Source organism: Marmota monax, unplaced genomic scaffold (assembly GCF_021218885.2).
Source record: "Marmota monax isolate L192 unplaced genomic scaffold, Marmota_monax_Labrador192_F-V1.1 WCK01_AAM20220418_F8-fsc00070, whole genome shotgun sequence".
Classification (NCBI taxonomy): Eukaryota; Metazoa; Chordata; class Mammalia; order Rodentia; family Sciuridae; genus Marmota; species Marmota monax.
Genome location: NW_026692116.1, coordinates 7366670 through 7380184, shown reverse-complemented (window position 1 = coordinate 7380184; position 13515 = coordinate 7366670). Strand labels below are relative to the sequence as shown.

At 35.4% G+C, this 13515-nt stretch overlaps 1 long non-coding RNA gene across 1 annotated transcript; it reads right to left on the bottom strand.

The window, feature by feature from the left end:
- Positions 1 to 1849: 1849 nt before the first annotated feature.
- On the bottom strand, positions 1850 to 13230 carry LOC131424860 (uncharacterized). The gene is made up of 3 exons (XR_009228444.1): positions 12987 to 13230; positions 7282 to 7470; positions 1850 to 3299 (listed from the first exon to the last, which is right to left on the bottom strand). It is a non-coding gene; the product is annotated as an uncharacterized LOC131424860 (long non-coding RNA).
- Positions 13231 to 13515: the final 285 nt, after the last annotated feature.

The window sequence follows — 13515 nt, the reverse complement described above, 5'->3', positions numbered from 1 at the left end:
TCAGTGCTCTCTCAGCCCAGTGGGAAACACAGCCATGCCCCAGGACCTTGGCTCAGGCACAAACAGACTCCCATGGCCCTCTTTGCATCCAAGCTGCAGGCCTAAAAGTAGTTTTCTTCTACTCATTAAGTGGAATACAATGCTCTCTAAAGTTTGATGATGTTTATCCCTAGAAGAGCAATGACACTTTCTGATTATCCCCAAAGATAAATGCTAAGCATTTTTCATTTTGTAAATGTTACTGCTAAATATTATCAGCACCAAAGAGAAGTTATTGATAACAACAATACTAGTGAAAATACTAAATAACAGCAGTAATAATAAGTGTTAATACTTATGAGTCATTATTTTATCCACTGTCTTCTTGGCTTTGTATACATGATTTCATTTAGTTTTAATATAAGTCAGTGGCATGAACAACTAGGGTTGTCTTCATTTTACAGATGAGGAGGTTAAGTCACTGATAAGTTAACTTACCAACTTAGGAACAAAACATTCCTGACTTCATTGATGAGATGGTAAAATTTCAATTGGGTTAAAGTTTGGGTCATGTATAACAAATTAGAATAAATCAAAAAATTAAAAATTAGTAGATAAATAAATGTTTGGGTCTCAGCTTGTTGGCTTTTCATTGTTGGGGATAGAATCCTAGGACATTCTGTGTCTCTGTTACCGCTGTTGACTGGTGACGAGTTCTTGCTTCCCCAATGTTGAAGAATAACACCAAAGAAGCACGCCGAGGCAAGGTCAGAGTAGAAATTAGAAGTTTATTAAAGGACAGCAGAAAAGACTTCTCCCGGAGGAAGAAGGGGACCCAAGAGGTGGAATCCATGGAAGGGATGTTGTCTCCCCTTTTTATAGTTCTTTCAGTGATGGAATGTAGGTGGGAAGGCCCGAGGGGTGGGACACAGGTGGGCCAAAGAAGTAATCTGGTCAGGAAGGACTTCTGAGTCAGCACCTTTTTGCTGGGGGCTGTTCATTAACATTTCTTTGAGGTGGACTTTGGCCTAGGGCCTTTTCGGACTTCATTAACATTCCTTGAGTTGTCCTGCATTTCCCGGAATCATTGCCAGCATGGCCTCCATTTTAGATTTCACTCGGTATTAGACCCGATTTACCTAACTACACTGACTACCTAACTTTAAATCTGGCTTCATCTCCAAGAAGTCTCTTCTTCAACCATGATGGTCCTAGGGGGAAAATCAGTCAACTTTCCCCAAGTGGGGAATCGGCTTCTTCCAGGGTTTTTTGAGTGTGTGAAAAGCATTACTGTCCACTTGAGTGTTTTCCCATGCAAATCTAAACCAGAGTACTCTAGTGTCTCCGCCATTCTTACAATTATTGGAAGAAATGAGAAAGCTTAGGAAATAAGTCTTATAGTTTTAAGGAACTCAATAATCAGTGGGTCCAGTGAAAGAACTAAACCAGCGACAGGGTGATAGGGTTTTGCACTGAGCAGACCAAGGGAAGACCCCCAGTTCAATTTACCACAAGTTAATAGGGAGCTCAGAGCTTATCAATAATCAGACAACTTTCTTGATTCCTTAGAAATATGTTCCCATTAGAGACACTAAAGGTTATAATATGAGTATTTTTTTCTGCATTCAAAATGTTTAATTTTTTTACTGCTCAAAAACCATTACCAAATGTGTTAAGATATAGCTCATCAACAGTAGTGATTTATTCACAAAGCAGGAATTAGAAGCAAAATTAGGAGTAAAACGAATATTTTCAAAAATTCTCACCTTGTGGAATACTACCATAACATTAAAGCAAATGTACTTTAATCTCCAGTAATAAATGCTTGACACCGCCCTCCCACCCACCCCCCCAAAAAAATCACCCTTTAAATATTTGATTAACAGGAAAAAGAAGTTGGGCATGGTGGTGAAGCCAGATTTAAAATTAGGTAGTCAGTGTAGTTAGGTAAATCGGGTCTAATACCGAGTAAAATCTAAAATGGAGGCTATGCTGACAATGATTCCGGGAGGACAACTCATGGAATGTTAATGAAGTCCGGGAAAGGCCCTAGGCCAAAGTCCACCCCAAAGAAATGTTAATGGAACCCAGGAAACAGCCCCCAACAGATTTGGAGATAGCTCATCCCAAAGAAGTGATAAACCCATCCCAAAAAAAGTGATAATGAAGTCCTTCCTGCCCAGATTACTTGTTTGGCTCACCTGTGTCCTAACCCTTCCCCCTTACATTCCATCACCAAACCTATAAAAAGTGGAACACATTTGCCCTTCACCGGATTCCACCTCTTGGGTCCCCTTCTTCCTCTGGGAGAAGTCTTTGCTGCTGTCCTTTAATAAACTTCTAATTTCTACCCTGACCTTGTCTCGGTGTGCTTTTCTGGTGTTATTCTTCAACATCGGGGAAGCAAGGACTGGTCACTGGCCAACAGCGGTAACAGTGGCTCACATCTGTAATCCCAGCTACTTAAGAGGCTGAGGCAGAAGAATTATAAGTTCAAGGTCAGAGACTCTGTCTCAAAATAAAAAATTAAAAAGGGATGGGGATGTAGCTTAGTGGGTTGAGTCCTGGGTTCAGTCCTCAAAAGTAAAGAAAAAAGGCAATTCCATTACCCAATGTAGTCATTGTTCAATTTACCCAGAAAATAATCCTCATGCTTTTCTGATCACCTTTCCTTTTACACAATGAATGACGAGGTATCTAGAACTCACTGGTTGAAAGAATATTTTCCATATTTACAGTTCTTGGGACATCTTGCCATCATTCTTTATATTTGCCCTCATTAGAAAAAGGTTTGAACACAGCAAACAAAGATGACAATATCAAACATAGTAACCAAACAGTGACCAATAATGATACATCCAGTATCTGGGAGTTAATGTTGCATAGGAAATTAGTTAATCATGCAGATTATAGCCAGAGAATGAAATCTTCCAATTTGATTATGCGGACAATGACATTGCTGCCCTGATTTGAAGGACCAAGAAGTACAGAGAGAATGATTGTAGTCTTGTTAATAATTAAGGTAATTTCGAGTGAGTTGAGACTGGATCTGATCACTTATAGTAAGAAAAACATGCTGATAGTATCAAGGATAGTGCCTCTTCTACGTATAGATGAACTCTCCTGGAGCAGAAATAATGAAAAATGATATTTGCCAGACCAGTCCCCATGTCTCTCCTTTTAGGATTCATTAGCTCTTCAGAGGCCCCAGAGCATGGTAATAACCCAATGGCTTAGTCTTCCCAGGCAAAATTCTCTGCTACAGACATTTCTTAGTCTTCTGTGAAATCCTAATTTTCTTGAATTGTCCACACTGGAACCTATTAAGCAAAACAAACAAACAATGGTCAAATAAATGGATTAATAATCAAAAAAAACAGATGCTAATAAATACAAAATTCAGTTACTATCTCTCCATTTCTCTCATCGACACATATTTATACTCATAGTATAAGTGCTAAGCATCATACAAAGTACAGACAACTCTAAGTTTCTTATTTGCAAGATTTATGTTTCATATGCAATTTATAATCTTGGTGCCAAGCTTGGTTCCTGACACATACTAGGTGCTCAATAAGTTTATGTGAAATGAATTCAATCAAAGTTTAGTGTCTATCAATTATGTCAGATAGTGAGTGGAGATCAAAGAATACAAAGATGAAAGATTCATTATGCAAATAAGGAGTACAATAAGAGAAAATATTACCTAAACTCCTCAGGGGTTAAAAGATTTGAATAATGTTTCCAATACTGGGATAAGTGTGTACGTATATATGTATGTCTGTGTATATAAACTACATGTACATATATATGCATACATAAACTGCATTTATAGTTATTATCTATACTGTTTATATAAATACATGCATGTATATATGAAATATAAATGAATAAAATGTAAATATGAAATTTCTTGTAAATTAACTATGTCATATATAGTATTTTTTTAGACAGAGAGAGATAATTTTTTAATATTTAATTTTTAGTTTTTGGTGGACACAACATCTTTATTTTACTTTTATGTGGTGCTGAGGATCAAACCCAGAGCCCCACGTATGCCAGGCGATGCACTACGCATGCCAGGCGATGCACTACCCCTTGAGCCACATCCCCAGCCCCAATAGTATTTTTAATTATAAAGTAATCCTTTTTTTTTGGTAAGCTAGAGGAAAAGAGAAGACAATGATGTATGAACTTTAATTCTACCACCCAGAAGTAATCATTTTGATTATTTGGAGGTATATACTGTATATATATCTTCCAGGTTCTTTTTTGTGTTGGATCAGTATATGTGCATGTTTTATTTTCAAAAATGCATAATCACACAAATACTTTAAGACAAAATTATTAAGAAGTTGGAAAGGAATTGAAAGATGGAGTTAAAATATTATGTAATACTAAGTGCTATACATACAAAAGAGAAATTATTTTCAGGAAAAAAATTAAAAATATCAAAACTCAAGAAAAATGCAAATTAAAAATGAGCAAAAAATTTGAACAGTTACCAGAAGACAATATAATTGTTAAGTCATTTTGAAAACAATACGGCAGTGTCCTATAAAGATGAACACACAATAATTGATTTTTATGGACTGAAATTTGCATCTTCTTAAAATTCATATGCTGAAATTCTAATCTGCAGTGTGATAGCATTAAGGGTTGGAGTTTTCCAAAGTTGTTAGATCATAAGGGGGGGCACCCTCATGTATGGGATCAGCGCTCTTATATAAATGAGATTCCAGGGATGGCAAGAAAAGGTCGTCTATAAACCAGGTTGCAAACCCTTACCAGACACCAAAATATGTCATTGACTTGGACTAGGACTCTCCAGCTTCTAAAACTGTGAGAAATAGATTATTATTAAAGCTGCCCAGTCTATGATTTAAAAAAAAAAAAAAACATTTTTGTTGTTGTTGATGGACCTTTATTTTATTTATTTATTTGCATGTGGTGCTGGGAATTGAATCCAGTCCCTCACACATGCTAGGCAAGTGCTCTACCACTGAGCTATAACCCCAGCCCCAGTCTATGATAGTTTGTTATTGCAGACTAATGGACTAAGGCTCCAATCCACTGAGCAATTCCACACTTAGAAATTTACCTAAGAGAAATAAAAACAAATCTCTGAGCAGAGACTGTGTACTTGAATGTTCACAGAAGCTGTATTTGTAATAGGCAAAGATCACAAATAATCCAAATGCCAAGTAACATGTGAACAGATAAATTTCTGAAAATCCAAGTAGAATACTGCACAGCAATAAAAGCAAAGGATCTATTGGTACAAACAGCAACACGAGTGAATCTTAAAATCTTTACAATGAAATAAAGAATTCAAATGCAAAAAAAAAAAAGAATATGCTATATGTTTCCATTCACATGAAACTCTAGCAAAGAAATCTAATATCTAGTGATAGAAGGCAAATCTATGGTTGACTAGAGGAAGGGGTGGGAGTAGTGATTGACTAACAAGAGGAACAGAAGAACTTGGGGGGGCCAATAAAAAATGTGCATAAGTGTTCTGTATACTGTGATGGTGGTTACTAGATAGTATACATTTTTTAAAAACCCATCACACTGTACCCCGAAAATGTGTACATTTTACAGCATGTACATTCACATCAATTATGTTAACATTTAAAAGTTACATTGGATAGACCAATTTTTTAACTTAACTTTAACCTAAAAAATAGCAACAATTATTTTTCTCTATCAATATATGCATACCCCTGGCAGACTTTCTAGTGGTTTCATATTATGACCATATTATAATTTATTTAACTTGATAATTTCACCATGGGACATATCAAATTTTAACCATTTTTTTCTATTACATATTAAATATTATGTTGCCTACTTTGGAAATATGAGTTAGATTTTGAACTACAAATTGGATAACATTACATGAAGAAGCAAAGACATAGTAAAGGAAGAAACAGCTGTCAAATGACAGAGAATTTGAGAATATATTGCATATTGAACATATTCAGCCAATTTCAAAATATCTTTTTTTATTAGAAAGTAAGATGTGGGGTATCAGAGGAGATGAGGGTGAAGTCCCTAAGCTTCTAAGCATGAGGTCTCTTCTAAGCCAGGTTAAGAACTCTGGATTTTTATGAAAGTACTGGGAGAAAGTGTGAAAGATTTGAAAAGAAGACACACAATTTGATCTGTGCTTTAGAAAAATTACTTTGCCATCTGGGTGCAGAGTAGACTGGAAGCCTGTTCTATGATGGTAATCCAGGGAACAAACTATGCATACCTGAGCTAAGAACAGGGCAAGACTTCAGAGAATGGTTCTGACTGAGACCTATAGCAAGTGCTGACAAAGAAGATGGGAAATCTGGATCACGTCCCAGGGATGAGAAGAAGATGGAGAAGAGGTTTATGAATGAATCTGAGTCTTTGTCATAGTCTGGAACTCATCTTTAACCTGGATAGATTTACCAGTGTGATATATTCAGCAAACTCACTTTCACACAAACTCCATAACCATATCTAAAGAACAAATCCTGCTGTTTACGTTATTATATTCTAGTGAGTTTCTTAAATTGAATTATTTTAGCCATTGTAGTGTGGTGGTAGTGGTGATGTTACTCAAATATAATACATTCCCGGAGACAGGCTACATAATAATGTATTTGATGATTATCCTGATATCCCATTTGAATATATTCCATGTTTTAAGGTTTCACTCAGAATAGGTTTTTTATTTTGAAGGAGGATGTGCTTACTTTCCAGATCTCCTCTTAAGAAGGGACATAGGTAAACTTCTTTTATAAGGTTTATAATGTGCAAACATATATTCCTTTTTATGCTACTGGTCTATTTATTGGATTAACTAGGAGGATTTGATGTGAAAGCTTAGGATGATATTGAAAACACATCACTTCTATTGTAGCTAAGAAAATCAGCTTTAGAATTAGAGACCTTGTATTGGGCATTACGTGTAGACCTTTAGCTTTTTATCACAGCTGTTCTTTGTTGCCATGACAACAGAATTAACCATTTCATTAATATCACTGAGAAAAGACACACATATTTATGCATGTCTGACTTCAAACATAGTCCCTGTTCAGATTTCAAGGTCTTTGGCATGTTTATACTAGTTTTTATCCCTCAATATTTTGCTTAATGCTTCTACAGGATTTTTAAAGCAAAGCTTTATATTTTTAAAATTAAATTTCTATTGGCTGCATTGGTTTGGCTGCTTTTAAATGTCCCCTGAGTGGCGAAATGAGCTTCAGAATCTGAAGCTAGTGAAAGCAATGGGAAAGGAAATTTAATACAAAAGAAAACAGTTACCTGTTATAAGAAAAGTCAGATGTTTGTTTTTTTTTCCTTCTTTTGGGCTCCACTTGGTGAAATGGGTGTTACTATAAATACTGAAGAGTAATCCCTCATCAAAACGGGTGCTCCAGCTGTTTCTGTTGCTGCTGAAAGCAGGTAGTGTTCTGATTGCAATTGTGATGAAAAGGCAGAAAAAAAAATGTCCTACGACAAGTAAAATCCATTATTTTGAAAATAATACCTCAAGAGAATAATTTTGCCCATTCCCCAAAAGCCACAATAGCTTCCTTCATATTTGTATCCAGCTTCTCTGTAGAAGGAAAAAAAATGCATCATAACATGAGACTTTCTATAAATATTCATATTTTTAATGACCAATGTAAAAATTCTCTAATTAACATTGAAAGGGCTTAAGGAAGCGGCTCATCCTGTTTTCTACTCATGCACTTTATTTATATATTTTCCAAGCAAATAATGTAAGAAAGATGATTTTTTTAAAAAAAATAGAATTGTTGTGATTAATTTCTCTCTTTTCTTGCACATCTCCTATGGCCAAGCCACTGTGCAAAGCCCTTAAAATACTTTATTATCTCATTTAACACACGAAACAATAGCTATATGAAGAAGGTACTGTTATCCTCACTTTACAGCTAATGAAACCAAGTCTCCAGGAGAATTTGTGCAAGATTTGATAACTATTGGGTAAGGTAAGGGTTGAATCTTACTCTGCCTGACCCCGGAGCCTCTGCTGGTATCCACTGGGGAAAAGTGCTTCCTTCAGCCTTTTGTTTATGTACTTATAAATATTGTACCAACACTGAAGATATTTACATTCCCCCTAAGGTATTTTCGTCCTGCAAGAAGGAAAAAGTCAGGAACTATTATTCATAATAATTAAACTCATAAAACAAGAAAGCCGATGTGAATCAGAGACATGTAATTTTTAAAATCTTAGAAAAGTTCTGGGAAGTTAACTGAGTTACCTGTACAGATAGGAAGAGTTCTAAATACCACATAAAGACCTTTTACCAGCCATTGAAATAAAGGAAAAGACTTACACTGGGTTTGTTTTGGCTTGTTCATTAGTTTTGCCTTTTTGTTTGCCTTATTTGAGTCTTTCATTTTCAAAAACAAAAATTACTTCACTGTGATATAGTTCCAATGCCATAAAATTCACTTGAAGTGCCAAATTCAATGATTTTTAGAATATTTGAGAAGTTGTACAATTGTACAAGCCTGGCACAATTTTAAAACATTTTTATCTTCCCCCCCCAAAACCCAATCACCATGTCACTCTTTTTTTTTCTTCTGCCCCTCCACATTTCCCCATCACTCCTGGCCCTAAGAAACCACTAATCTGCTTCCTTGTCTCTAGCAATTTGACTATTATGGATAATTCACAAAAAAAAGAAAGAAAAGAAAAAACAACTCACAATCATACATCACATAGCCTTTTGTGTCTACTTTCTTTAGCATAAGATTTTCAATATTCATCCATGTCATAGCATGAATCAGTACTTCATTTGCTTTTATGGCTGAATAATATTCCATTGTATTGAAAGATCACATCTGGTCCATTGATGGGCATTTGGGTTGTTTCCACTTTGGGGCTATTATGTCTCCTATGAATAATGCTGCTGAACTTTTGTGTACAAGTTCTTCTGGGGACACATGTTTTTATTTTGCTTGAGGCTCTATTTGCTTTTAAGCTATTCTTATCTTCTAAAAAGATGAGGCTCACACATCCTCCACTGTCTGAAGACCTCATGGAATTCTAAGCTGTGATCCACATCAAAGCTTCACTTTAACATTCTGTGGGTTATGGGTTGGAGGTGGGGTAATTAATTCAAACAGCATTGCTTGGGATTCTTAGCCACTCTGATAACATTCACAAGAATACTCAGCTAATTCTCTTCTTAAGTCACAAAAAAACTATTTGGCAGGTTGTTAATGATTTTAAATTTTAAAATACAAGAATGCATGTGCATAAAATAAAACTTCTTATTAAAGTCTCAATTAAGATAATCTGTTTTATCTGTTTATCAAATATATATTTCCTCTTCATAGAACTGAATACTTGGAAAAATAAGATTTTTTAAAAAATGTGTAAGAGAGTGCATGTTCTACTTTTAAATTTTCAGTGCTAATTTTGTGAATAATTTTCTAAGTTTTACTTTCCCATACTAGTGACAAAGCCAAGAACTAGCATTCAACAGACCCAAGGAATTTATTTGGACTTCTTTTTTATTTAGTTATGTGATTCCATTCATAAACAGATCATAATATTTTGTAATTAGACATAAGCATATCAGTTATTTGTTGAATGGAAACTCCATGGGCTCTTCCTACTGGGGAACTGCTTCCTTGTTTTGAGGTGAGAGTTTACCTTTGGTCTGAGTTATATAAAGGAACCATGAGAATCATATTATTTTCTAATGTGCAAAGAGTTCAAAGGAAGATTAAGAGGAAATTCTTGGTATTTTTAAATGCCAAATTGTGGTTTCCAAGTATAGTATTAACTTCCATTTCAGAATGCAGGAGAAATTGCATCAGCTAATCAGGTAAATTATTAAAAAAAAAAAAAAAAAAAAAAAAAAAAAACAGTTGCTTCTCATCTCTGCACAAGAGGGCAGCCTTTCACCAAAACCAAGGAAACACTTGGGCAGAACTCTTTGCTGATGTATATAGAGACCCCTCCAATCACGGAACTTTCAGAGAAGAGCTCTTTCACATAAAGAATGAGGAAATTATGAGATAGCTAATACCATGTGCTGTCAGTCCCAGAAAAGGTCTGCACAGCTATATTACCCTACAGATGTTCAAAGTTTCAGTGACATTTTGTCTTATTATTACATAAATGTTTGAATTTCTCAAACTTCTGTGGACAGCTATGAACTCCTAAAAAGAACTCTAGGGACAAGATATTTTGTTTAGAAACGGCTTATACAATCAAATTATTCAATCCTAAAGACAACTATTTTTCTGTATCTCATGAATATTTTCTTATTTGTTTATCCATAATCAGATTTTGAGGTTTAGAATCAAATTGTCAAAATTAATTTGAAATTAATAATTATACTGGGACAATTACCAATTTAAATTACAGAATATACTAAAAAATTCTACAAAGAAATTAGGAAAAACCAAAAAATTGCTATATGCATACACTTTCAAACTAATTAACTGTTCTTGATAAGAAATATGTAAAATAAATGTATTATATTAAAACTTGAATGCTATTGAAAAGGAGGTTAAAGTTAACTTGTCATAGAGAAAGGTAACTGCCTTTATGTTTAAAGCTTTGGAAGAATACTTTCATGAAGTCTAAACTAACCACAGCCCTTTTTTTCCTCTTAAAGTTAATGGAACTTTCAACTACGTATTTCACAGGAAATTACTGTCTCCAAGAATATAAAGGGTTTTATATGAGGGATGCTGATCAGTTGTTCTCCATGGATACAAAGACACAAACAAGCAGAAATTGATTTAATAAAGCAGGAGAGATTTCAAATGGACACAAGGCAGAACTTCTTGACTATCTTGGTGATAAAGAAAAATGGGGGAAGCTTTTCAATAATTTTTCAAAGATAGCTGTCAAAATATATCCAGCGAGATGGATAAGAGATGTTCTTACTTTTATTACTTATATTTTAAAAATTGAGTACTGGACAGGGAAATTAATTCATACAAAACACCATTTCAAACATTTTATTTACTTTCAATAAAGTGATGATTTCATAATGGTTAATCATCCAATAAGGTAAATGAAGAACAGTGTTTCAGCCTCCTTCAGGTTTTGTTTTGTAAACAGATACAATTATATACAGTTACATACACTGTTAGGAGCTGGACAGCCACCTGACTCATTTTCCTCTAGATAATATTTACTTGCAGAGAAATTTAAAAGACATTCAACAGAAGATAAAAGAGTTCTTCCATTCTTACTTGTTCAGTACATTTTACTGAACTGAGAACACCTTACATAGAAGAATGGGGTTACCAAACACACTGCCTGGCACTTAGTAGAATCTCAGCATAGGTTTATTGATTTGTGTTTTAATAAAATTGCATTACTTCTGTATCATGATGAGACTCAAACTCTGCCCTATTATCTTTTTCACATATTGCTGCAGGACTGGAGATAGCAAAAGCTAAGTTGTAAATACATATACCTGTTTATAAAGCCCTTTCATAATCTATATGAAGGTATACTGCTCTTAATTTGCTTTTTGGCAAACCACACTAGTCAAATTCTTACAGAGACTTACTTTACTGAGGGTAAAACTTCTTTTACCAGCAAATATTTATCTGAAATTTACCACATACAAGACATTGTGTCATGTGTGAGAGATATGACAGTAAACAAGGCAGGTATAATTTCTGCCCTCCTGCCACTTATAGTCTAGACAATGTGAGCAAATCAAGTCGGCAATCAAGCCTTTAGCTACAAGTGTTATGAGTTCTAAAAGGAGAAGTCCAGGAAGTTAGGAAAGAATTGAATAGGGCAGAGTTACAGTACCTCTTGATGGGAGGTAAAAGACAGTTATAAGAGAGGTTTCATTGACATTGAGAATTGGTTTTTATAAACTGGGTCCAAAAGATGAGTAGGAGAAACTAGGTGGGGCAATAGCAGATATTGAAGAACATGGGGGGCAGATTGGAATTCAGTTTGGAGGGAGGGGTTTACCCAGTCACCCCAGTCTGGGAAAATATTGTCTCATACAGGGAAATAAATGAGGACAATCAGACCAAACATGGAGTGGGATCTGAGATCCCCAACCTGGTCAAAAGAGCAAAAAGGCATTAAAGAAAGAGATGAAAGACAAAATCAAGATGCTACCAGCTGGGGAGAAGTTCAGATCTGTTTGGTCTTGTCCTTCTTCAATACCCAAACTAACACTTATCATTCTTCTCCAACTGATTCCCGCAAACTCCACCCTCTTCCTAAGCATGCGTCCATTCCTACTTCCTAGAACAGGTGTTGTATACTCCGGCACAGTTGTTTTTGCCTATGGAAGCATCCCTTTGAGAGTTGAATCATAATGTAGAATGTTCTCTGTCAGAGAGGTGTTGAAATGGGAGGCATAAACGATGAGTAATTCTTGAAGAGACTTGGGTCTTTATAACAAAATAAAAGCTCCATATTAAATTACAAGGAATTACATTTCTATAAAATAAATTAAATAAATGGCCAACAGGGGTGTTTTATACAATTTATTGGTGCCCTCTACAGTCAATGCTACATCTCATTAGTGGCTCTGTCACTCATGAAAAATGTGGCACCCATCAGCATTACACATTAACTTAAAGCATGTGCCCACACATCAAATACATACTTTTTAATTATGGAAACAAGCTATAAAGCAGAGGAGTCTCTCTCTCTCTCTCTCTCTCTCTCTCTCTCTCTCTCTCTCTCTCTCTCTGTGTGTGTGTGTGTGTGTGTGTGTGTGCCCATGCTCCCTATAAACAGCAAAAGGCAGTCAAAACCCTCCAAGTCTTTTCTTGTTTCCTTCTTGTTGTTGTTTAACCAAAATGGAGAATAAGATACTGTTCTCATCCTTTCAAAGTTATTTTTCTCTACTGACTTTTTTTTTCTGCTTGCATTCATTGCAATAGTCCAGACTTTGCCAATTTTTTTTTCCTTCTTGACATTTCATTTTTAATTAAAAATGACATTTTAATTAAAAGGAAACATATGTAGAATAAACAGAATAACTCACCAACAGCAGAGAGCTGGGGCTGTCCTGTCAGCTCAGTTTTAACCTTTCTGGCTCATGAAAGGCTGTGCTGGGCTTCTCCACAATGGTTGCCAAGGCACATTCTTCACATAAAGAAAGAAAAGATGTTTATCCAAATAAGGTATACCTACATCCAGAAAACCCTAAGAAGAGCAGAGGGTGGAGGAGAGAGAGGGGATACCCACTCCAAACTATTATTTTGGACTTTCAGGACTGGGAGGATCAGTCTTTCTTTTGCTCAGAATATTAAAACTATCACTTTGGTGAAAGACCTTGGTTTTGCAACTTTTCATGTTTGCAGATGGCCTGATTTGGCAATCTTAAATGTTAAGGGAATTAGAAATCTGGCAGGAGGTAAGCATAGCCAAAAGGAAACTATTACAATTAAAATGAACTGTCCTTCTATGAACATCCATAACTTAAGACACCTCTCATATCAGAGCTAGTGTTGGCAGGGTGCACCAGCATTTGGGTGCCAACCCTGTCCCTAGAATGAAATACTGAAATATTG